At 40.0% G+C, this 24,052-nt stretch overlaps 1 long non-coding RNA gene across 1 annotated transcript in view; it reads left to right on the top strand.

Moving 5' to 3' along the window:
- LOC137445857 (uncharacterized) overlaps positions 1–24,052 on the top strand; it is a 65,875-nt gene that overhangs the window by 12,374 nt on the left and 29,449 nt on the right. Inside the window, exon 2 of the long non-coding RNA XR_010988505.1 lies at positions 4,061–4,219. This is a non-coding gene — a long non-coding RNA (uncharacterized lncRNA). The remainder of the gene's footprint in view (positions 1–4,060; positions 4,220–24,052) is intronic.

Here is a 24,052-nt window from a genome sequence, read left to right on the forward strand (position 1 = left end):
TTATGAAACTGTATGGCAAGACGAATTCAAAGAGAGTTCAAGATCCCAGGCTGCTTTCTTTTCACTATAGCAGTCTTTTAGTAGTAACATGTAGTCCTGTGTTAGATTTAGGGTAGTATTATTTATATATTTTGGAACAAATCTAAAGAAATCCACTTAACTGAGGAATTAATTAGCAGTTAGGGATGAGAGGTTCTAGGGATGGCAAAAGACATTTAGGTTCTAATTTCATAGGTGAATCTATGACCTCATGCAGTATCACTTTCCCAGCAAATGAATCTGTTATTCTGTTTGCACCTGAACCAAAGTCCACTTTATATTATTCAGCCATGAATCTCAAGTTACCTGAAGAAGCTATCCAAGTTGTTCTGTAGAGAACTGTTTTCTCCCTAGAGTTTTTATTTTTACTTTTCTGTTTTGGGGATGATTCTTCTGTTGCATGCATCCCCCTCAAGGACATTCTTTGAGGAATCTGTGTACCAAATGATAAAAGCTGTTATGGAGGATAGTTGAGAAGAAAAACTGAGGCAGACATTTTGCAGCATGAGATCTGGAAAGCAAATACAGGTGAACAGGTGGGCATTCTTATGCCCTGTGCAGATGGCTCTTTCAGGGAGAGATGTTTTCCTGGGATATGATGGATAATTCCAGGTACAAATGAATGACAGGTATGAATGAATGAATTCAGTGGGCAGTGAGAATATTTCCCATTTGTGCACCAGTAGAACAGGTTGCCTCCTGAACCATCAGATTAAGGACCTTATGTTGCCTCTGAAGCAGTGCTCTAAAAACTCCTTGATCTGAAAAGATGTGCTGCTTATTCACACTTCTAAAGTAGAAGAAGATTCGCTGTCACTGATGCTTCACTGTACTCATGCTTTGTTTTATTCACTACTACTCCTGCCTCTTTGCTTCACTATGACTCCTGCCATATATTCCTTCTGTCCATGATTTCTTGCCTGATCACCAAGGGACGGGCTGGCAATCAAACATCTGTGTATGTATCTTTCCCAAACCATAAGTTTGGATGTGGCAGAAATCAGTGTTATTGATATGCACAATGAATTACACCACAGTGTGTATGTACAGGTCCTGAAAAAAAAACCCACAGACAAAATAGTATCTTCGACAAAGTGCAGATGAGAGAATAATGTCTTGAGTCTTGTCAATATTAATGGATAATGGATTTGTGTAACAACCACGACAGAGGCAGAACATAATGGGAACAGTTAAACAGGAATTAACCTGTTTGAAAGACATAGTGGTGACTAAAATCAAGGCAATGTGTCACTAGGCAGCAACACTACATTGAATGGTGCTTCTGACATAATCCTGGTGCTGAGGAGAGGATAGTTTGGAAGGTTCTCCATGTCTTCTGTATAAATGTGAGAATTATTGTAATACTGTTCTTGTCCTGAAACTGAAAAGGAAGAAAGAAGTGTAACCACAGCAGTGACTGATGGATGGATAGCTAAAAAGACCAGTATTTTCAACCCACTCACTCAGATGCTCTGTGGTAGTGGTGGCTGAAAAAGGTGGCAACCCCAAAATTTCAGCAGATGTCCATCACCCACTTTTACCCACCATCAGGCATACATATATCAAAAAAGTTTTTAGCAAAGCAGCAGGTAATTCAATTCCTGAGATGCTGTTATGAATTCTGATAGGAGACATGTGTGTTCATATGAATGAGTAAATGCCAGCTTCCACAGAAATGTGCTGAGTATTGCAGAGGACAGCAGCAAACCCATCTGAGCATGTATGGGGAAATAAACAGGACTGTCCCACTGCTGGGGCAGGGGTTTTGTTTTGGTCAGCTGCAAAAAGTTTAATTGATGCTGGGAAGAAAGGAGCTGTATGGAAAGATGTATCCTTTCACACTTTGATTTTCTTCACTTTCAGCATGAAAGTCAACAGTAAGCTTTTTAATGGGTTGGGGTACCTCTTCCCAGTTAGTATTTTAATGGCACACTATGCAAAAAAAAGATGATTGCAGAGAAAAAGCACCTATTTATCTCTTCTTATCTTCTTTCCTTACAAATCACATGGGAAAAACAGTAATCAGTTGCTCTTTCCAGCAACACTGTGTCTCAGGTGCCTTCACCTTCGCGTGCGCAAATTCCCGCCCCAACTCTTAAGTATTCTGTGCTTTGTTCTTGTTGGGATAAAAAGCTTGAAGAAGATGAAGAAACGTCCTCTCTTGGTGAAAAAAAGATGCCAAAAAGCAAGTTTTTGTTGTTGTTTGCTTTTATTGATTTATTTGTTTGTTTGGGTTTTTTTTGTTGTTATTTGGGAAGTTTGGCAGGATGACGTCTTCTTTTTAACTCTGATGTGCTCTGTTTACCTGTATGAGTAGGTCACATACCTCAGGCTAATCCTGCCTATATAGAACAGCAGCTTCTAATTAGGCACAGAAATGAAGTGGCTGTATTTCCTGATGTTCCTAGGCAAGGTGATTAACTCACATCCCTGAGTGGTACTCGAAAATGAGACCATGTGCCTGTTTTTCTAATTGTCAGTGTGGCCGAATGGCGGGTGAGAAAACAGCCTAAACTTTCTTGCCCTTGGAGATAACTGGTGTCACCTTTAACAAATGTATTCCAAAATGTAAAGGCATAGCTACACAGTTGATGCAATCTAGCTTTTCCAATATAGTGATATTAACAAGATATGAGGGCCTAAAATTGACATAGCTGTAATTGGAGTACTGCATGCTAGTCTGTCATGGCATGAACACATCTCTCTTATTAAGTCTGCTCCAGCAAAAAAAAGTGGAAATACACCCTGGAATGTATTATTATTATGATTATTTTTAAAAACCAAGTGTGTTTATTCCAAGTAGGGATATCAGCATGCATCTCCTGCAGTGACTGTGACTAGAGTCAGCAAATTAAAGAACATACCTAAAAAGATCTAATTGTTTCATGTGTCAATGCACTGAAGTGATTGTTTACCTGTATATTTGCCTCCTTTTCTGTTGTATTTATAGCTCTAATTAATGTGGTACAAAATCCTATCCTGCTTATGTAATTTGAAAGAAAATAGTGCTTATAATTTGATTCCATTTCTTTATGTAATCTTTCTACAACTTTCTACCCTCCTATCTCGTTGCTTAGTTTGTAGAAACATATTTTTCTGTTCTGTCCCCTTCTAGTTGGCTTTTCTCTACTATACTTGTTTTCTTATTCAGCATAAATTATCATTTTGTTCTGTAGTCATTGAACTTCATTTATAACAGGAATTAATACAATATACCTCCAGGCTGTCTTCTCACTAGCCAGAACAGAAAAAAAAAGAAAGGAAAAAAAGGAGATGGGCTTCAGGTCCCAATGAATCATTCCTTTTGGGGGGAAATAAAAAGTGCAGTTCACTGAAATTCCATTAAAGTCTTAGACATCCATTAGAAGTGCAAGTGTAATATGTTTAAATGCAGAATGGAAGACAGCCTGGGAATGTGAAAAATGAATGAGCACTTGCAAAAATGATTGTGCTCATTGCGGAAACTCTGAAGGTTACCCGGGAAGAACTCCAAATGTTGTGACTACAACTTCCCCTCTTTTCAATAGTGTGGCTTGACATAGTTTTGAACTGGAGAAGAAACTCACTTTTACAGTGGCACCACTGTAGCCAGAGTGTAGCATCACTGTAGATTATTCTTGTCTGCACCATGTTTGCCATTTCTGTGTTACCTCTAACTTATTCAATGTCTGTCTGTACTCTATGTACTCTCTTAATATAATTTGTAAGGTTTTATTTTAGCTTAAAAAAGTTCTGAATTATCTGTTCTACATCTCCCCTCATTTGTAAGCATCAGACTAATTACTTAAATTTCCCTATGTTCATTTATAGTTTTTTTCCCTTTAAAATAGATACTACAGTTCTGTAATTACTGTAGCTGAAACTCTCTAGGATATACTGGTGAATCTTCAGTTTGCCCTTCCATATGGTGGTAAATATGTTCTTTTGCAACTGGCATCTTAGTCTTTTGTTCAAAGCAGAGCTTTAATATTCTAGGATATTAATTTAAACAGTAACCAGAAGCTGCTGTTCTCTTTCCTAGTCCCTTATGGCTGCTCAGAAAGTTTTTCATGGCTCTGAGAGTGGGAAAGTGAAGGGACAGAATACTGATCCATTGACGAGGGAAGAAAACAAATGTAAAAATTGCCCAACAGAACTGGTTTTGATGAATTCCTCACCTGAAAATACAGTGAAGAAAAAGGTAGGTTTTGTTGTTGTCTTATTTTTGTTGTTTGCTTGTTTTTTCCCCCCCCAGTTTTGATAGATTAAGACTAAAAATATCAAATTTCCAATCAATGAGAAGAGTCTGTAAGTGAGAGCAATTTGAGACTGCTGAGGGAGCTGGTGGTGTTTAGCCTGGAGAAGAGGAGGCTCAGGGGAGACCTCAGTGCTCTCTGCAATTACCTGAAAGGTGGTTGCAGCCAGGAAGGGGTTGGTCTTTTCTCTCTAGCAACCAGCACCAGAACAAGGGGACACAGTCTCAAGCTGCACCAGGGGAAGTTTAGGCTCGAGGGGACGAGAAAGTTCTTCACTGAGAGAGTCATTCGTTATTGGAATGTGCTGCCCAGGGAAGTGGTGGAGTCACCATCCCTGGAGGTGTTCAAGAGGGGATTGGACGTGGTACTTGGTGCCATGGTCTAGTCATGAGGTCTGTGGTGACAGGTTGGACTCGATGATCTTTGAGGTCTCTTCCAACCTTGGTGATACTGTGTGATACTCTGTCTGTGAAAATTTTTGTGTCCTCAGGAATTTCTGAAGGATATCTATAACGTAATAAGCTGTTCAACATTCATTCATGTAACTTTAAGGTGCAAGATTAAATGCTCTATTTGTCAATGTAAAGGCTCATCTCTAGGGCACAAAAGAAAACCTGCATTTCTAGGCCTGCACATTGATACTACTGATCCATTTAATTTTCAAAGTTTGGTCAAAGAAACAGGAAATAATGAAATAAACTCCTTTTCTTTTGTTCTGGAGTCAAGAGTTGGTTGTAGTAGCGTTATTTAGTGTAGGACCTTGTTATTTCTTTGTGACATTTTAATCAAACACGCTGAAGTTGGAAATGGAAAGGTTTCAAATGATTATGTTTAATTACTTAAGCATCATTTAATCAAAATAATCTTCAATGGTAATAATTATCATTGTCAGTCCTTTTCTTACACATGCTTAGATATTAATATCAACCTTAATTAACTATACTTATTGAAAACTGCATTCCAATTTTCTCTTTTAAATTATCAGTCTAACTCAGGTAATTTTGGAAGCATCTTTAATCCTTTGCATTTACTGGTTTTCTCTGCAGCAAGCTTTATAAACAACCATTAACCCTTTAGAGTTAGCAATCAATTACATGTATCATCATATGGCGGATGATTTAATGACCAGTCATGGGTCAGTACATTCATATATATGCATTAATCTCTTGTACATGCTGTTGGCTTTTGAACCCAGCTAAGTCAATGTGAAAGACTTCAAGGGGTTCGAGTCTCCTTTTAAAAGTTGTCTTCATGATAATCTTGTAATAAATACTACCTTTTATCTGTGATTTGAATACTATTCAGATATGCTGATGATTTATGATACATTGCATTTTAAGAATTGGCACTCAGGTTATGTCTGCATCACAGCTGCTGAGGCAGTGCTGTCTGAACAGCTTGAAATGGGTATTGGAAGCCAGTGAGATGCTGGAAGCGTGGTGGTTTGTTTGGGTTAATACAATCTGTTAAGAAGCCTAATATATTAGTCCCTGTGGAGTTCTTTGCTATCACAGTTTGACTGCTTCTGGAAACTGAGCTCTAGTGCATTTTAAGTTATCTTGGCTGGCAAGGTGCAGTGATAATGTATCTCATTAATTCCAAGTTTGGAATATTTCTTAAAAATTAGTAGAGTTTTTTAGACAAAACAAGTGATGGTAGAGAGGAACCCATTCAGCTTCGTTACATTTCTTGGGGAAGACTGTTGAAAAAGGCAGCATAGCTGAGCAGTGTCTTCAAAAGGGAAGCAATGTTTGGGTCATGACACTTCCTACATTTCTTAGCTTTGATCCCACTCTGAGCCCTATTTCTGCAGTGCAGCAGGACCTTGAAAGCTCTGAGACCTTCAGAAAGGGTCCAAAGGCCCTGGGTAGCACAGACAGAAAAATGAATCTCAGTTTTGACAGTACAAATAATTATTAAGATGGCATAGGAACACCATTATTATGGTTTAAAGTTCAGCTTGCTGGCAAACAAAACTCGGTTTTATACTTCTCCAACACTGAAAGAAATTTGGTGCAAGCAGGGACTAGGCAGTGTGATGAGGTCACATATAAGAGACTATTAGTGACTTTTTAATTTTACTCTGGAGTGCATGTACAAGCTATGCTGCCACGTTCATGGCCAATTTTGAAGCATAAGACATATTGAAGGTCAAAATAAAGAGCACAACTGCTGCTTCATCCCCCAAATTTTACTAGAGAAAACTGGAGTTTAGACCTGAAGCATTATTTGCTATTCAACAACACATTCCTTATGCATGTAAAATTGAAAGACATATTTAACTGAATCATCTCAAATAATATACCTATTTGTCACTGATGCTGCATTAAACACCCAACAGGAATGATCAGCAAGGGTGATAGGACTAGTAGGAAATGTCAAGTCTTGGCTGTTACTCTGCGGAGATTAATAATAAACACTGACTTTCTCAGATATCACATAGCATGGATGTGTAAAAGTTGTGGCTCTTAGTAGAAAATGAGACCCCAAATATCTGTATTAGTGTCAGAGTAAGTTAACTCTCACTGCAATGAAATAGAACTAATGCCAACAAAATGAGTTTCTATGCAAATAGAGTCCAAATGGTATATTTTCTCGTTCTGGAAAATTGCATATGTATCTGGTGTGTCATTCTGGTGCCAGATGTGGTCCATTTATGATACTGATGCCCAGTAGCAATACTCAAGTGATATTTTGAGGGGTAAAATTACACGTTTAACAAATAGAACTTGAGTGAATTTAATTTCTACCAATCTGGATCTCATGCTTGGCATTAATGTTGAATACAGTGGAGATTATAAAAGGAATGTTCTCCAGCCATGTGGCACTGGTACAAAGAAGTCCAAATCTTGTTAGTGGTCAGAGTTTTCTGTCTGCCTCATTGGCTGGAGGTGGCAGGACCTGCCTTTATGTGATAACACCTAAAGTCAATGAAATACAGCACTAAGCAATTAAGAATGAAAAAAGATCTGGGGATTTATCTAGATGATTTCAAGATCATGTCCAACCTAAACAATTCTGTGATGAATACGATAGTTAAAGACTGCAGAATCTGAGATTTCCTTACTGCCTGGCATGAGAGCTCACTGACCAGTGAGAGGTCAGTGTATCCTTCTTTCTAAACCTGCTGTTCCCACACCAACAGGCTGGCAGTCCTTACTCAGAAAGGTCTGAGTGAAAACAGAATGGCATGAAGAGGAGAACAAGGGGATAGAAAAGCAGAGACCATTGTTTTGCAGAAATTGTCAATGGTTGCATACGCCTGGAAACATCAAAAAGTGCTCTTCTGAGGTTTCTAACCTCAGGTTGCTCAAATACTTGATAAGAAACCTGTTAAAACACAGAATAGAATAGAATAAGTTGAAAAAGACCTTTGAGATCATCGAGTCCAGCCTGTCATCCAACACTATCTAGTCAACTAAACCATGGCACCAAGTGCCCCATCCAGTCTCTTTCTAAACACCTCCAGTGATGGTGACTCCACCACCTCCCTGGGTGTGTGACTATTCAGTAGTATAGCTGGATTTTAAGGCGGAGAATAGAGAACTCTGGACACCGAGACACTCTAGGAGTAAGAATCACTGAATTTTAGGTAGATAAGGAAACTGAGTGAAGCAGCAGACATATGCCTTGATGCAGAGACAGCTTGTCCTCTACTGGCTGAGAAGCAGCAAGCTCAGTTCCTGACCTGGGAGCTGTAGCAGATCACTTTGTTAGAGGTGTTCAGCTCCCCACCATCTCCCCTTCTCCTCTCTGTTCTGTGCTTACTCAGTTATTTGAATCATCACTAAATCATGGGACAGTAGGACACAACCAGTTAAGTCTGCAGCCCACTCTACTTCCTAGAAGCTTTACCAGCTTAGTACTTGATTTCAGAAAATTGTTATAAAAGTATTACCATAAAAGGGTGCAGTAGCTCAACAGAGAACAAAGAATATGCAGTAATTTCCTTGGAGCAAGTTTTTATATTGGAGCTGTCAAATTTCATTGGCACGAATGGAATGATGGTGGTTCAGGTCTGAACTAGATGAGAATAGTAATAGTAGCAGCAAACCAAATTGCATCTATTGTTTTATCCCCCAATGTGTGTATTTTAAAGGAAAGGGGAAAGAAAAAGTGCAAACACCCTGAAACAGTCTTTGGGATGGCTGAGTTTAGAATATTTAGATGTTTTTCATCTCTTCTCAGCATGTATTATAATAAACAAACCCAGAATTAATATTAGTTCAGAGAAAACAAATACCTGGCTTAATCTTCCTATTGTTCCATGACTCTGTTTTCTATTTTATTCTTGTCTTCTGTGCATGTTTTGTGCTGTTTGTATGCTAGAGACTTCTAGTCTTTAGAAAGAAACATAGCTTTAACATTCAGGAAAAGGAAAGATTATAAAAAAATAAATAAATAAAATAAATGACACCCAGGAGATTCATTCCTACACCAAGAGTCCTTGTTGATTCCAGGCACGCCAGGCCCCTTTCAGAGCTGCAAGGGCTGTCACTCACTCTTTGCTGCAGCTTGGCATTTAAAAGCTTCTAGCTTGCCTCTTGACATCTCCCACTCTGTTTGGCTTGTCCAGCTTTATTTCCTTCACCATAATATATGGCCCTGAGGAACTCATTCTTTTCCTACCTATATTCAAGTTAATCCACTTAAGCTCTGTTTTTATGTGCAACTTGCTGCATGTTTTTTCTCTGTTATGAAGTGTTTTCACATATGAGGATTTTAACATTTAAATGATACTTCCTGGAACATGTCCAGAGAAGGGCAACAAAGCTGGGGAGGGGTTTGGAGCACAAGCCCTATGAGGAGAGGCTGAGGGAGCTGGGGTTGCTTAGCCTGGAGAAGAGGAAACTCAGGGGAGACCTTATTGCTCTCTACAACTACCTGAAAGGAGGTTGTAGACAGGTGGGGGCTGGTCTCTTCTCCCAGGCAACCAGCACCAGAACAAGAGGACGCAGTCTCAAGCTGCACCAGGGGAGGTTTAGGCTGGATGTTAGTAAGAAATTCTTCATAGAGAGAGTGACTGGCCATTGGAATGGGCTGCCCAGGGAGGTGATGGAGTCACCATCACTGGAGATGTTTAGGAGGAGACTTGATGGGGTGCTTGGTGCCATGGTTTAGTCGATTAGATGGTGTTGGATGCTGGGTTGGACACGATGATCTCGAAGGTCTCTTCTGACCTGGTCTATTTCTCTCCTTCTCTCCTTCTCTCCTTCTCTCCTTCTCTCCTTCTCTCCTTCTCTCCTTCTCTCCTTCTCTCCTTCTCTCCTTCTCTCCTTCTCTCCTTCTCTCCTTCTCTCCTTCTCTCCTTCTCTCCTTCTCTCCTTCTCTCCTTCTCTCCTTCTCTCCTTCTCTCCTTCTCTCCTTCTCTCCTTCTCTCCTTCTCTCCTTCTCTCCTTCTCTCCTTCTCTCCTTCTCTCCTTCTCTCCTTCTCTCCTTCTCTCCTTCTCTCCTTCTCTCCTTCTCTCCTTCTCTCCTTCTCTCCTTCTCTCCTTCTCTCCTTCTCTCCTTCTCTCCTTCTCTCCTTCTCTCCTTCTCTCCTTCTCTCCTTCTCTCCTTCTCTCCTTCTCTCCTTCTCTCCTTCTCTCCTTCTCTCCTTCTCTCCTTCTCTCCTTCTCTCCTTCTCTCCTTCTCTCCTTCTCTCCTTCTCTCCTTCTCTCCTTCTCTCCTTCTCTCCTTCTCTCCTTCTCTCCTTCTCTCCTTCTCTCCTTCTCTCCTTCTCTCCTTCTCTCCTTCTCTCCTTCTCTCCTTCTCTCCTTCTCTCCTTCTCTCCTTCTCTCCTTCTCTCCTTCTCTCCTTCTCTCCTTCTCTCCTTCTCTCCTTCTCTCCTTCTCTCCTTCTCTCCTTCTCTCCTTCTCTCCTTCTCTCCTTCTCTCCTTCTCTCCTTCTCTCCTTCTCTCCTTCTCTCCTTCTCTCCTTCTCTCCTTCTCTCCTTCTCTCCTTCTCTCCTTCTCTCCTTCTCTCCTTCTCTCCTTCTCTCCTTCTCTCCTTCTCTCCTTCTCTCCTTCTCTCCTTCTCTCCTTCTCTCCTTCTCTCCTTCTCTCCTTCTCTCCTTCTCTCCTTCTCTCCTTCTCTCCTTCTCTCCTTCTCTCCTTCTCTCCTTCTCTCCTTCTCTCCTTCTCTCCTTCTCTCCTTCTCTCCTTCTCTCCTTCTCTCCTTCTCTCCTTCTCTCCTTCTCTCCTTCTCTCCTTCTCTCCTTCTCTCCTTCTCTCCTTCTCTCCTTCTCTCCTTCTCTCCTTCTCTCCTTCTCTCCTTCTCTCCTTCTCTCCTTCTCTCCTTCTCTCCTTCTCTCCTTCTCTCCTTCTCTCCTTCTCTCCTTCTCTCCTTCTCTCCTTCTCTCCTTCTCTCCTTCTCTCCTTCTCTCCTTCTCTCCTTCTCTCCTTCTCTCCTTCTCTCCTTCTCTCCTTCTCTCCTTCTCTCCTTCTCTCCTTCTCTCCTTCTCTCCTTCTCTCCTTCTCTCCTTCTCTCCTTCTCTCCTTCTCTCCTTCTCTCCTTCTCTCCTTCTCTCCTTCTCTCCTTCTCTCCTTCTCTCCTTCTCTCCTTCTCTCCTTCTCTCCTTCTCTCCTTCTCTCCTTCTCTCCTTCTCTCCTTCTCTCCTTCTCTCCTTCTCTCCTTCTCTCCTTCTCTCCTTCTCTCCTTCTCTCCTTCTCTCCTTCTCTCCTTCTCTCCTTCTCTCCTTCTCTCCTTCTCTCCTTCTCTCCTTCTCTCCTTCTCTCCTTCTCTCCTTCTCTCCTTCTCTCCTTCTCTCCTTCTCTCCTTCTCTCCTTCTCTCCTTCTCTCCTTCTCTCCTTCTCTCCTTCTCTCCGTTTCTAAAATCAGTAGGATTCTTTCAATTTTCCCTGCAATGCCATATTGAATGGGAAGTATTCTACAACATTAGTCAGGATATGCTAATGAAGAAGAGCCCTGTAAAATATCCATTTTCCAAATTACCAGGCAGAAGCATCCTGTATGGAATAGTTTGTTTACTTTTACATTTTAAATTAAAACGTACTTGGAGCTTGCTCAAAACTGCCTGAAGTTGAAGAGTCTCTGCCCAGCAATAACTTAATTAAAAAAAGAAATTAACAGTAGGAAAATATGGGAGATGCAAAAAAGGAAGATGTTTAGTCCTTTTGGGGAAAAAATAAAAGACAAACTAAGTACCGTACAGAAAAGAAAATAAATACAGTGTGTGGTGGTGTTTGAATTCTTTGATGAACATTTCTGACTTTTGATGCAAGGACTGACTTGCATAAAAAGCTCTCTAGATTTCCACTGGTGGTGTCTTTTCTTTTTCCTTTGGAGCTTAATTGCTTTTGGTTATAGTTTAGAGAAGTGTCGACACCTGTCTGGCAAAGGCCCTGCAAATATCGCAGTAGTTACGGTGGGCTTCAGACAAGAAGGGCCGCAGAAGGTTGTATTAACAGTATGGGTTGAGTAGATCAAGACATAAAGGAAAGTAGATAGGGTCTTCTATTAACTTCTTAGAGCAAGAACTCCTACCAACCAAGATAGGAAAGCATAGGATTGGATACCAAGGAACCTCATGGGTCCTCATGGGCAGGAAAATTGAATATGTAATTTAGAAGCTCAGTGTCTTACATCTCTTCAGTATTGAATGTAGACACTTTTCCAGAGGACAGGTCAAAGCAGGAACTTCAGTTTTCTTTCTCTTTCTGTTTCATATGTAAGGAATCCAGAAAGGCTCTCAGAACCTAAAGTTAGGTAGGATGGAGAGTTTATCTGATCTCATCATAGCACTTTGCTTTTCTGAGCCATCTATGTGAATCTCGATGCCTTTATATTCTTGTGAACTCTATGTTCACAAGGGAATCATCAGGTTGGTGAACACTGACTGCAGTTATCAAGTTGCATATAGGTTTATGATCTTACCAGGACTTACTAGGTTATAGAGAATAAAAGTGAATTACTAGACATACAATTTGGAATTAAGTTCTAGATACCTGACAGCAGAATTGTGCTCTGTAGTTGCAGAGCCTGCTGTAAGCTGTATGGACTGGACTTGGAATGGGTTGTCCAGAGAGGTGGTTGAGGCCCCATCCCTGGAGGTATTTAAGACCAGGCTGGATGAGGCTCTGGCTGGCCTGGTCTAGTGTGGGGTGTCCCTGCCCATGGCAGGCGGGTTGGAACTAGATGATCTTTGTGGTCCCTTTCAACCCTGACAGATACTACTACTACTACTATGACTTACACATCAGTGTGAAGTTAAATGAAGTAAGGCCATTTAAAGCTATTGGGCTGCTATCAGATTAGCATAGCTAGATACTGCTTGAATTTATGCAGACCGTTACTTTTCCCATCTGAACAAAGAGGAACTGCAGTTTCTCCTTTGATCACCTAAGGAGAGATGGTTTCCCTGGAGGTCTCATTAGACTGGATTTTTTCAGCTTTAGTCACATATTTCTTTAGCAGCTCTTTTGCTGGCTGTAGAAATGTCAGTGATGATAGACAGAACAAATCAGAAGAGATTTCAGCTATATTGTGCCTACTTAATTAATCTTGGTTGGTGTTCTGGAACTGCATAGCTGCTAGTGTAATAATAAGCACAAAGATTTTTGTATGGGAAATACTCATCCACAAATATATCAGGATGTCTACTGCAATATAATTAAACTCTGAAAAGGCTGTAAATAACATGGTAATTGAGCCACCATGAAAGTGAACAGGAACAAAATGAAACCATAAGCTAATGATTTTGTGCCATCAACTCTAAATTTTTGACATAACATAACTCCATAAAATAGAATATTATTTTAACCAGGGGACACCAGAGCCTGCAGAATTGCAGACATGTATGGTAGCTTAATGTGCTCGTATGGCATTAATGCCTGGAAGGCCCATCTGAGGCAGATGCTGCGCTCTGCTGGGCACTGTATCAACAAAATTTAAGACATGATCTTTACAAAAGATGATGATCCCAGTTGTTTGAATATTTAATCAAGAATTTATATAATTATATCAAGACAACAGTCCTGTAATGGTTTGAAAGTTAATAATTGAAAAAGGAGGATCTGTAGGCACACTTTTTATCAAATAGGCAACAGGCTGCAAAGTTCATTCATTCATAGATGCTGCGCTTGTCTGAATAAAATTTCTGACTTTCTGTAACTGGAGTAGTGGCTGGTAAGCTACCAAAAGCCTTTGCACACCGAATAACTCCTCCTTTTTCTGTTTATCCACTATCTGTGAGAGTTCAAGCATGAAGTGTATAGTTCAGGCATAGTTCTGTGCCACTTGAGTATTCACTCTGCAAGGCAGAGAAAGCCCAGTCATCCAGTGTAGCTGTTAAGGATGAGTTGCAGAAGTGTGACAAGGGAGCATGACTAATTTGCCTTTTTTAATGAGCAAAAGTAAAATACTAAATATCTAGTTGTATCATATTTTACTGTGGGTGTTTTAAAGTCTAAAACATATTTATTTTTTCTTCTTGCATTTTTTCATTAGATGGGAGGACAATGCTCTGCTTTAAATGTTCTTCAGAATGTTTTTAAGACCTCTGCCAAGATACATAAATGCATATAGGAGCAAAAGAAAAGTAATTATAGACAAAGTTTTTGTACTTTGAACAAGGAAAGATGTGAAAATACATCAAAAGAAACTAATCTCAAGCCAAAGTATCAATCTTCTTGTGATTTATCACTGCTTCTTTCTGGATCTACAGCCCAAACTGACTGTTGCTCTTGACCATTATCTTCACAGTATCACAGTATAACTTAGGTTGGAAAGGACCTCAAGGATCATCGAGTCCAACCTATCAACACAGACCCCATGACTAGGCCATGGCACCAAGTGCCACGTCCAATCTCCTCTTGAACGCCTCCAGGGTCGATGACTCAAACACCTCCCTGGGCAACCCGTTCCAATGATGAATGACTCGCTCGGTGAAGCACTTCCTCCTCACCTCCAGTCTAAACCTCCCTTGGCGCAGCTTGAGACTGTGTCCCCTTGTTCTGGTGCTGGTTGCCTGGGAGAAGAGACCAACCCCTTCCTGGCTACAACCACCTTTCAGGTAGTTGTAGAGGGCAATGAGGTCACCCCTGAGCCTCCTCTTCTCCAGGCTAAACAATCCCAGCTCCCTCAGCCTCTCCTCATAGGGCTCGTGTTCAAGGCCTCTCCCCAGCCTTGTTGCCCTTCTCTGGACACGTTCAAGTGTTTCAATGTCCTTCTTAAACTGAGGGGCCCAGAACTGGACACAGGACTCAAGGTGTGGCCTAACCAATGCAGAGTACAGGGGCAACAATGACTTCCCTGCTCCTGCTGGCCACACTATTCCTAATGCAGGCCAGGATGCCATTGGCCCTCTTGGCCACCTGGGCACACTGCTGGCTCATATTCAGGCGGCTGTCGATCAGCATGCCCAGGTCCCTCACTGTTTGGAAGCTCTCCAGCCACTCTGACCCCAGCCAATAGCTCTGCATGGGGTTGTCGTAGCCAAAGTGCAGCACTCGGCACTTGGACTTGTTGAATGCCATCCCATTGGACTCTGCCCATCTGTCCAGTAGGTCGAGGTCCCTCTGCAGAGCCTTTCTACCCTCTAACTGATCTTATAGCAGGAAGACCTGGGATGCTTTCATGCGTATTGGTTACAAAGTGTATAGGTGCTGATCTGCAAGGACAAATGCTGATTGCTTGCTTACAAGGCTCTCACATGGTATCCCCAGGCTTAGGTAGTGCTGACATAGTGTTATGAGCTGGAGCTTCTTACTGTGTCCATAGAAACGATTAGCGAGTAACGCTCAGGGATAAAAACAGAGGCTTTTCTCATTGGCCAGTAATTACCCAAAAGAGATAAATGTGTTTAATTTTGTGTCTGAAGCCTATGACAATGACATCATATTAAACATAATTTCTCACATCAAATTAATGAAAATAAATGCCTTTAAAATGGGAAGAAATAGCTGTGTGGTATAAATTACCTTTTAATTTTAATTGGGTAGGTCTGTGTCCCAAATGAAGGGACTGCTTTTTCTTTGCTATCAGTACTATATGAAGATGACACCTTACAGGCTGCTGTTCAGTTGATTCCATTACACTGTGCTAGCTAGCCTCTTGTTTCTTGCTGATTGGCACCATTTGAAACTGCAGTAATAGTGATTAGGGTCCAGATATTCAAAAGTGCTCATCCTCTTTCTGGCTTTTATTGTTCCTCTGAGAGTGTTTGAAAACCTGTTCTCAGTATGTGATTCTGACAGCTTGCTTTCTGCACCTCTGCTGGTACACTAGCAAAAGTGCTTATTTTTATTTCATTTTTTGGTCAAGATTAGAATGAACTTTGCTGGTAACACTAATGATGTTTGGGGAGGGGTGGGGAGACCGGAGGAATCTGCCCTCTGCTTCAGAGATGTTGCTGGTGTAATGTTGCCTTGCTTTGAGAGAGAAGACAGACGTTCAGGTTATATTTGCACTGTAAAGCACTGAGAATATTTGTCAGAAGCAATCTTTTTTTACTGAATTAAAGGAAAGAATGGTTTAGGGAATGGCAGGTAGGTAAACTGAAGACTGAGTAAGTATCTCCACCTGAAAGTGAATATTAGCTGAGAGTCTAGTGCTGTGAAAGACTAGAAAAATGCAACACTCAGGGCATCAGAAGATAACACTTTAATTCAGTGAGGAACTTTTCACAAGGACTTGAAGTGATAGGATGATAGGGAATGGCTTTAATCTTGAGGAGGGTAAATTTAGACTGGATATTAGGAAGAAGTTCTTTGCAGTGAAGGTGGTGAGACACTGGAACAGGTTGCCCAGGGAGGTTGTGGATGCGCCTTCCCTGGAGGTGTTCAAGGCCAGGTTGGATGAGGCCTTGAGCAACCTGGGCTAGTGGAAGGTGTCCCTGCCCATGGCAGGGAGATTAGAGCTAGATAATCATTAACATCCCTTCCAACCCACACCATTCTATGAATCTATGAGTCTATGAAACTGTCATGATAGTTGTGACTAACCGGACAAAATGCTCGGTTCTGTGACCAGACCTTTGCATGACCATGATTTTACTCTGTCATTATCAAAAGTCAGACATGTGAACAGTCCTTAGAAAATATTTGACTGCTGCAGTTAAAATCTGCTGTAATGAACTCTAGGAACTTGTAACACTGGTCATCCTTCCTGCCTGACAGTGTGGTATTCTAAGATTATATTTCTATTTGATACTATTGAAAGGGTTTTGTTTAATAGGAAAAGGAATGTTTTTTTTTTTAACTCATGCTCTGAGGCATTTTCTCTCGGTGATTTCAGCTGTCACAACCTGGCTGATATTGGATTATCATCAGTTTTCTCCAGTGTACTTGCCTCTGTGTATTTTTGTGAAGAATAAAATGCTCTTAAGGGTAAACCAACTACAAAATGTCACTGCATTTATAGTTTAGAGAAATGTTCTCAAGACAACTGAGGAATGGGAGATTAAAAATGTAATGCATTCTTTTTGAGATTATTATGAGAAACCTGAGTGTTTAGCCAGTGGACGGGAGAGTGCAGTTTTCTATTTTTCATACAGGTGATTCAATTCCACAAGGACTCCCTTAGTGCCAGATGGTGTTACTGTGATTTTATAGCATCTGAGGAACTAGTGCTGTTGGTTTAGAGTCAGTCACTGTTTCAGTGGTGACTTTCAGCCTTTAAGTCATCCCTCACTTCATAGGCTTATTAATTCAAAGCAATTTTGAGAGCGCCTTTTTCATTGTGGCCGCTCAGCTGGTCAGGGAAATGTTCTCCCTTCAGTCATATCTCACTTTCTCAGAAACACAGAAATTTAGATTAAGACTGTTTCCTTTTCTTCTTTTGGAACTCAAGGTGAAAACTGGCTTTGATTAATAGGAGGGACTGTTTACATAGTCTTGAAGCAGGTGGCTGGAAGACACATGAGTTGCTAGATGCTTTTGTCAACCTATTTGATTTCTTTTAATCTCAGCTAGTTCTCCTCTAAAAAGCAGGATGGGGATCAGGCATATATCCTTCTTCATTAGGTATTAAATTGCCACAAATGTTGCCAGTTCTCAGAGGTTTACCCTGTGTGTTCAAGAAGGTGTCTTTTATGTTAGAAAAATCACATGCATAGAAAATGGCTCAAAGGCAGAGTGGAGTAGATGACTCCGGGTGACTGCTCAGCAAATGGGAGAAGCTGCTGAACAGTTCTCAGGAAACAATCAGGCTGAAAATTATCAGCAAATAGCATCTCAGCCATGGAGGCAGACAAAGAAAGGGTCAAGCCTCAAATAATACTGAAATCCCATAAGGACATAAAGCATGCATCATTTTTCCTCCTCTGTCTATCAAGCCTTCTTTCTCACTTATTTGCATTTAATGGCTACAGCCTTAGAAATATTGCAGCATAAAAACTAAGACACCTTCAGTCCCATGACAATTAAATATTCATTAACAAATCTGTGTCTTATCCTAATTCACTGTTGCCATGCATGAGCAGCAGGTGAATGTATCATCTGGCTTGTTAAGATAATGTTTAAAAGAAATGTCACATCTACTTTTAAAGTAATTTTTCTCGTTAGGTTATGAGTATAAATGAAGTATTATGCTTGGCTGCAACACTGTGTGGAGAAGCAGTGGAAGATGTTGAGTGAATTTGCAAGCCAATGATGCAAGAACAAATTAGTAAGATGTAGCTATAGGTGCAGTTCACTGCCAGTCAGTTGCATCAGTCACAGCTTGCCGATTGTGTTTAAAAATAACTCTTTTAACTTAATTCCTATGCTGCAGCTGCTGGGAAATGGTACAGGAAGCACAGAAATCTGCAATCCTTCTCTTTCAGTTGAAAGCTGATATTTTAATATTGGTTCTTACTATGCTCAGGTTATTGTTGTTATTGCTATGAATGAATAAATGAACAATTCCTGATTGGTTTTAAATCACATTAGTCTGTCAGCTTTGATCATTGGAGGGCTGCAAATTAATGATTTACAAGCAGTTCATTTATTCCCTCTGTGAAGATGTGAAATCTATTGTTTCCTAGGTGGCAATCTATTAGATGTTGGCCAAGATTGATATAAAAAAATGAACTATGTGAATGAACTAAAGGAATGAATTAGTATCTGGTGTGATTATACGAACACTTAACAAGTCAAAGGAGAGGTGGCTTTGCAAGGTGCTTATACACAAATTCTTCCAGAAAGTAAATGGTGAAGAGGTCTGAAGCAATGAGGCCCTTTTCTTGAAGGGACAGAAGGCCACAGTGGCAGTGGCACAGAGTACATTGCTGTAATGCAGAGAAATTGTCATTGCTTCCTCCCAGTGGGTAAAATTGATCTGGGTAAGACTGAGTACTTGCACTTAGGGCTCTCAGTCACAGAAGTCTTAAAATGTGGCTAGTCATTGTGGGATGTTGCTGCTGATTTGGTTGGTGAACATTAGACTCCAAGGCAGCAATGCTAGCATCTTGCTACTTTAGTACCAGTGAAAGGCTGCTTCTCAAACACTATTAAAAACACGAGCAGCAACTCCTCTGAGGATAGGAGTACAAGTAAAGTCCTTGTCAGAAAGATTGTTAATGTAAGTTCTGTTATAGTAAGCCAGATCAAGAACAGTTGCCCTACAGAGGGGATAAGCAGCTGTAGCCACATGCAAGGAAGTTTTAAAAGCAGTATGTTTAGCAAATCATAACCAAAAGAGCTGGACTATGTAGCAGCCAGACTTGGTAACAGAATTTTTTTGTCCTTTTATGTCATTCAGATCTCCTCCTACCAGATGGTAACAGGTTTGTTAAATCTTGGAAAACAAAAGAAAAGAGGAAAAAACCTTATAAGATGAAATTTTTCTGTGCTCTTTATGCTAGACTCCATCAGACATGCAAATAAAATCCCTGAGGTCCTTACAAGTCATTAGACTGACAAGCTATGAATCTTGCCCTTACAGTGTTGTGATGCTAAAATTGTTGCAGACCATGAAGACCAGTGCTTCATCCTTTTGCTTATATCTAGAGTTTTGGCATAATGAAATGTCTGAATCTCTGTTTTTGCCATGGAGACACAGCAGTTGCCCTTAGTTCATGTTGTCTTATGGTCATCTATATATATAAGGAAATCACTGACTCTAAGGTAGCATTGTAGATTCCAATAGAAGCAATACACAGCAGCGGCATAAAATATGATGGCACCAAGATCATTTATATTTCTCAGTTTGCAAGCTGCCTCAGTGCTTAAAGGAAATAGATATATGGCAGAAGCACTGAAGTGAATAGGAAAGAGAAAGGTTTGCCAAATGAGGCAAACATGGAATGAGAGCAGAGTGAAATAGTCTTTAAAATAAATATTAATCCATGTAAATTTGTGTGCCAAAAGACAGCTTAAAAAACCTCCAAACGACCAACAAACCCAAACCTCATGTGTTCTTTGCTCTGCATAGCTTATTATTTGAAAAATGCAAGCAGACACTGGCATATGAGAAATTGAATTCTGCGAATATTGACTTGGCTTAATTTCCTTGTGTCATATCTGTAATTGAAATGGGGAAGATGAACTTCGCATGCTGATTCCCCAAAGGGCCCAGAACAAATGCAATTACCGAGTCTCAAAATTATACAGTAATGCAAGCTTTTAGCACTGTGTTCACATCATGTTGGTTGCTTAATTATCTTTCTAGTCTAATACAGGTATAGTGAAAGTAAAGTAGAACTCTGCTGGAAATAATGGTCAGTATTTTTCCCTTATTTCTTTTAAATGATTTTTTTTTCTGGATGAAATATGTTAACATCAGTACCTGAAACTTTACAAGACAATTAAAAAATTTAGTTTTCAAGGATACTAGATTTGGTTTTAAATGTTGGAAACTCCTGACAGATACTTATCATCCTAAGGCACAAGGGTCTTTAAACTTTAGATTTAATTATTATTTATACAAGGAAGATATTTAACAATTTCACTTTATTTTCTTCGTTCCAAGAACAAAGTTTTACAGTTTTTTTTTATAACCTATATTGCTTGAATTGTAAATAAGTGTTGCTGCTAAGATATGAAACGATGAACAGCTTCTCTTAATGTGCTGATGAATCTTCAGTATCTTTGCATTCTTTACTACATGTTACCACTTAGAATAATAACTCATTCTAAAACCAAAATATAATTACTTGTGTCATGGGATCGTGGCAGAGGGTGAGGTGGTGGTATGAAAAGTATACTGAATGGAAATATATCAGAAATAAATGCAGAAATGCAGAATAATCGAACTTCCTAGTTCCAGATGGTAGAATATGGAGGTACCTCTTTATGTCTGGGAACTTGGATTCACAAACACAAATTAACTTTCATCTCCATGCTGCTTGCTCTCTTCTCAGTCAGGAACAGCTCCTTGTGAGTAGGTGCCCTTCTGTTCCCACATTGCAGAGCTGCCCCCTGATGCCCCAGGGCCACTGGGAGCAGCAAGAGCCTAGGTGATACAAAGGCATCAAGTGGGGAGGGAAGGTGCCAAGATACAGGCAGCAGATGGCATCAATGCATGTGACCTTGCTGCTAGTCTTTAACTAGAAGGGGAGGAATAAGAACACGAGAAATTCATTTTAGCATGCTAGGAAGATATACCTAAGCAGACTATTCTGTCTATATTTGTAAGATTGTACACATTGTGCAGCACATCAATGATCCACTCCTGTCACCTGTCGTAGTACAATGTCTGGGCAATTTAGGTGCATTGTCTGGGGACTTTGAACTACTAAATTGAATACTGGAAGATCTGGAAGGGCATACATTCTTTAAATACTCTGAAATGTTGTCATTTTGTCAACTTGTTTGTCACAAGTTCATATGCAGTCAGCACCTATGGAGAAGATGGGAATTGAACTCCGTCGCACAATTTAACACAATTTGCCTGAAAGCAATGTGACTTCCCAAAGCCCTGCAACAGGCAAGCTGTACTTATCTTATCGATGTCCTACTGATGTAGCTCATTTTTAAACAGAGGCTTTGAGCAATTTCTAAGCAATGATAATATGAAAATTTCTTAGTGAAATCCTCTTTCTTCATTGAAATGTTTTTATATGAGGTGACTGGAGTTTTCAGGTGAAGTTCTGCAGAGGGGTTCCATTTCAGTGGAATTCTCTGTTCTTGTAATAATTTAGTTTCATTGTTTTCTATAAACGTCCTGGAAGCACCTGACAAAATCTGTATTTTCAGATCTTGTAAGGTCCAGATTTTCCTTGAGGAGCCATCTATGCATCTAAAGTACATATTCTATGACATAAATAGATTTCTTTTATAACTAAAATCTCCTTGTGTACGAAGGGAAATGTGCTGCAATCAGTGTCCAGTCTCTACTGAAAGAGTGCTAAGATACCAAAGGCACAGTTCCCATAGATTCATAACCCAAAACTTCCTGACCATATTTAGAAAAACAATCAAAAGTAAATGGATTTGAATGAAATGTAAAGATTTGGGTGCTTTAGAAGAAATTGTATCTCTTTGTTCTTCCATTCCCACATGTAATGGAGAGATGCTTCAGAATATGTTATACATGTTATTTTTTTGTGAGCTTGTCTGAATACGTCTTTATTGGAAATTCTTACATGTATAAAACAAAATCCCTTCTCTTTTATGTTCAGAATATCATTTACTACCATCTTCTGCATATGTCATGTTGCAGAGCTGACAACCAGTATTGACAGAACCGAGGTAGTGTGTATGTGTGTCAAGAGTTCTTCACTTTGCGTCAGCTGGAGTACTTACTTGATCTGAAATGTGGCAAATTACAGGGGATTTAAGTTTCTAGTTCTGTCCAGTCTTCCCTCTCCTGTGCAAGTTGGCAAAATAAGTTACAGTATCAGAGTTAATCAGATTTCATGAAAGCTTTCTGTGCTTAAATGTCCCTCGAAATAATTTCCTCTCCTAAGACTGGATAAGAGTATATCAACCCATTTTCAGATATTTTTTTTGGTGGTATATTAAAACAAAGATAGTGAAATTAATTTGTTTAAAGTTTACAGGGTATTGACTTTTTTATACTAGTATGGCATTAATTGTTATCTTTAAATACTTATCGTAATCACTTCTTGCCTAATAATCCCTGATTGCACTTGACTTTTAAGTTTGCCCTTCCTGATTAGAAAGCCAGCTTCATCAAGTCAAAAATAGGTGCCAGGAACAAAATTTGCATAAAGCTAATTTATTTAGGGAAAGGGAAAAGTTGTGGGGTGGTGGTGTGTGGAAGAGAGAAGCACACCTGAGATTCCTTAGTGATTGCTTGCAAAGAGAGCTATATTTATCTGATGCCTGATACGTCTCAGGTATAGGCAGTAGGGAGCAAAATTATCTGGCTTGGACTATCTGAGTTTATATGGTTGAACAATGTAAATCTACTTTTCTGGTTGTTTCTGTGCTACATTTCTGTAATATGTTCCAAAAATACATACTTATAACTCTGAAAGATATTTAACAGTGAACTAGAATGTAGTCAATGCATATTCAAGAAGTAGATAATAAGGGGCAAACTGCTAACTGTGAGGAGTCTTAAAAAAATTAGTTAAAACCCCTGAACCCTCTACTATTGTGTATTTTTACTTGGACAGTCAAAACCTGTTTTGAAAAACATTTCCTTTTGCAATTAGCATGCTAAGAGACACACTTAGGTCATTTGTGTTTGTCCTAGTTTGAAGGCAGATCCTCGCTTGCCTCCCACCAGGGCAGAAAAATGAGATTCACACAAATGGATTGCAGAAGTGATGGAAAGTTTAAATGGAAAAGCATGTAATGGTTTACAGAAGGTACAAGCACAGTGACAAAAGAGATCCCAAAGCATACCCAGAAACCTCGCAGCACTCCCCTTCTCCCTACGTGAGGCTACACCCAAACCCCTTAGTGCTCTTTCTCCCCCTCTCCACTGTTAGGCTAATCTCAGCTGGCTAGATCTGAGATTGCCCTTCCCCCTTCTCCTCTTGGCATTAGGCCTAGCCAGGTCTAAGAGGCCTTAAGATAAGTCCCCTTCCATTATCAGATAGGGAGCATCTCCCACGGTAGCAGCAAGGGAAGAAAGAGGAAGTGTAAGACCTTGCAGATGGATTTATGGGGAGCAGGACATGGGAACAAAATACACTATTTCCTGTGTACACCCTGTATGGCAGCAGCAGGGGGCACCCAGCCCAAACTGCCACAGTGTTTCAAAAAGTTGTCATCTTTGATGATAAACAATGCTTAGGGTTTGGGTTTTTTTTGAGACTATTTAAACTTTAGGATGGACAGTAGCAACATTTTCATTTCCCTGTATTTCTTCCTCTCCTATTACAAGAATGAAGGAATCCAAATGTTTTCTAAGCAGACAAAACATTATTTGTGCTGCTTGATATTATTTTATTTTTGTCTGGAAATTAAGATAGTGCAGACTGCCTTAACATGCAGACTAAAAGACAGGAAGAATAAACCCCTTCCTGCAGCTTCCTCTTGAAAATACAGTAGATAAATGAAACAAAACAGAGACATCCACAGAAATCTTCATTTGTGGTTGCAGTATAAGGATTGCCAAAGATAGTTTAAAACTGGCTATATTAAAGTCTCATTCTTTTGGAAATCAGAATCATTTGACAAGAAGATGGCAAATGAAAGCATTTGTCTTAAATTGTGAAAATTTGCCTTAATGGCTGTTGCTACTGATGAAAGAATGTGTGTTAAGAATTACATCTGCTTTGGCAAGGCTTTGTAAGTCATATGAGCAGCAAAAGATGCTTAAATGCTTGTGATCAAATAGATCACAAGGAAAGGCTGAGAAGAGATGTTGATATCTGTCCGGGTGCTGGGAGAGGTTTGTCAGTAACCTATTCAGGTGGGAGATTGAAATAACTGTTTCACATG

Source organism: Melanerpes formicivorus, unplaced genomic scaffold (assembly GCF_026170545.1).
Source record: "Melanerpes formicivorus ecotype bairdi unplaced genomic scaffold, bMelFor1.0.p_v2 SCAF_2, whole genome shotgun sequence".
Taxonomy (NCBI): domain Eukaryota; kingdom Metazoa; phylum Chordata; class Aves; order Piciformes; family Picidae; genus Melanerpes; species Melanerpes formicivorus.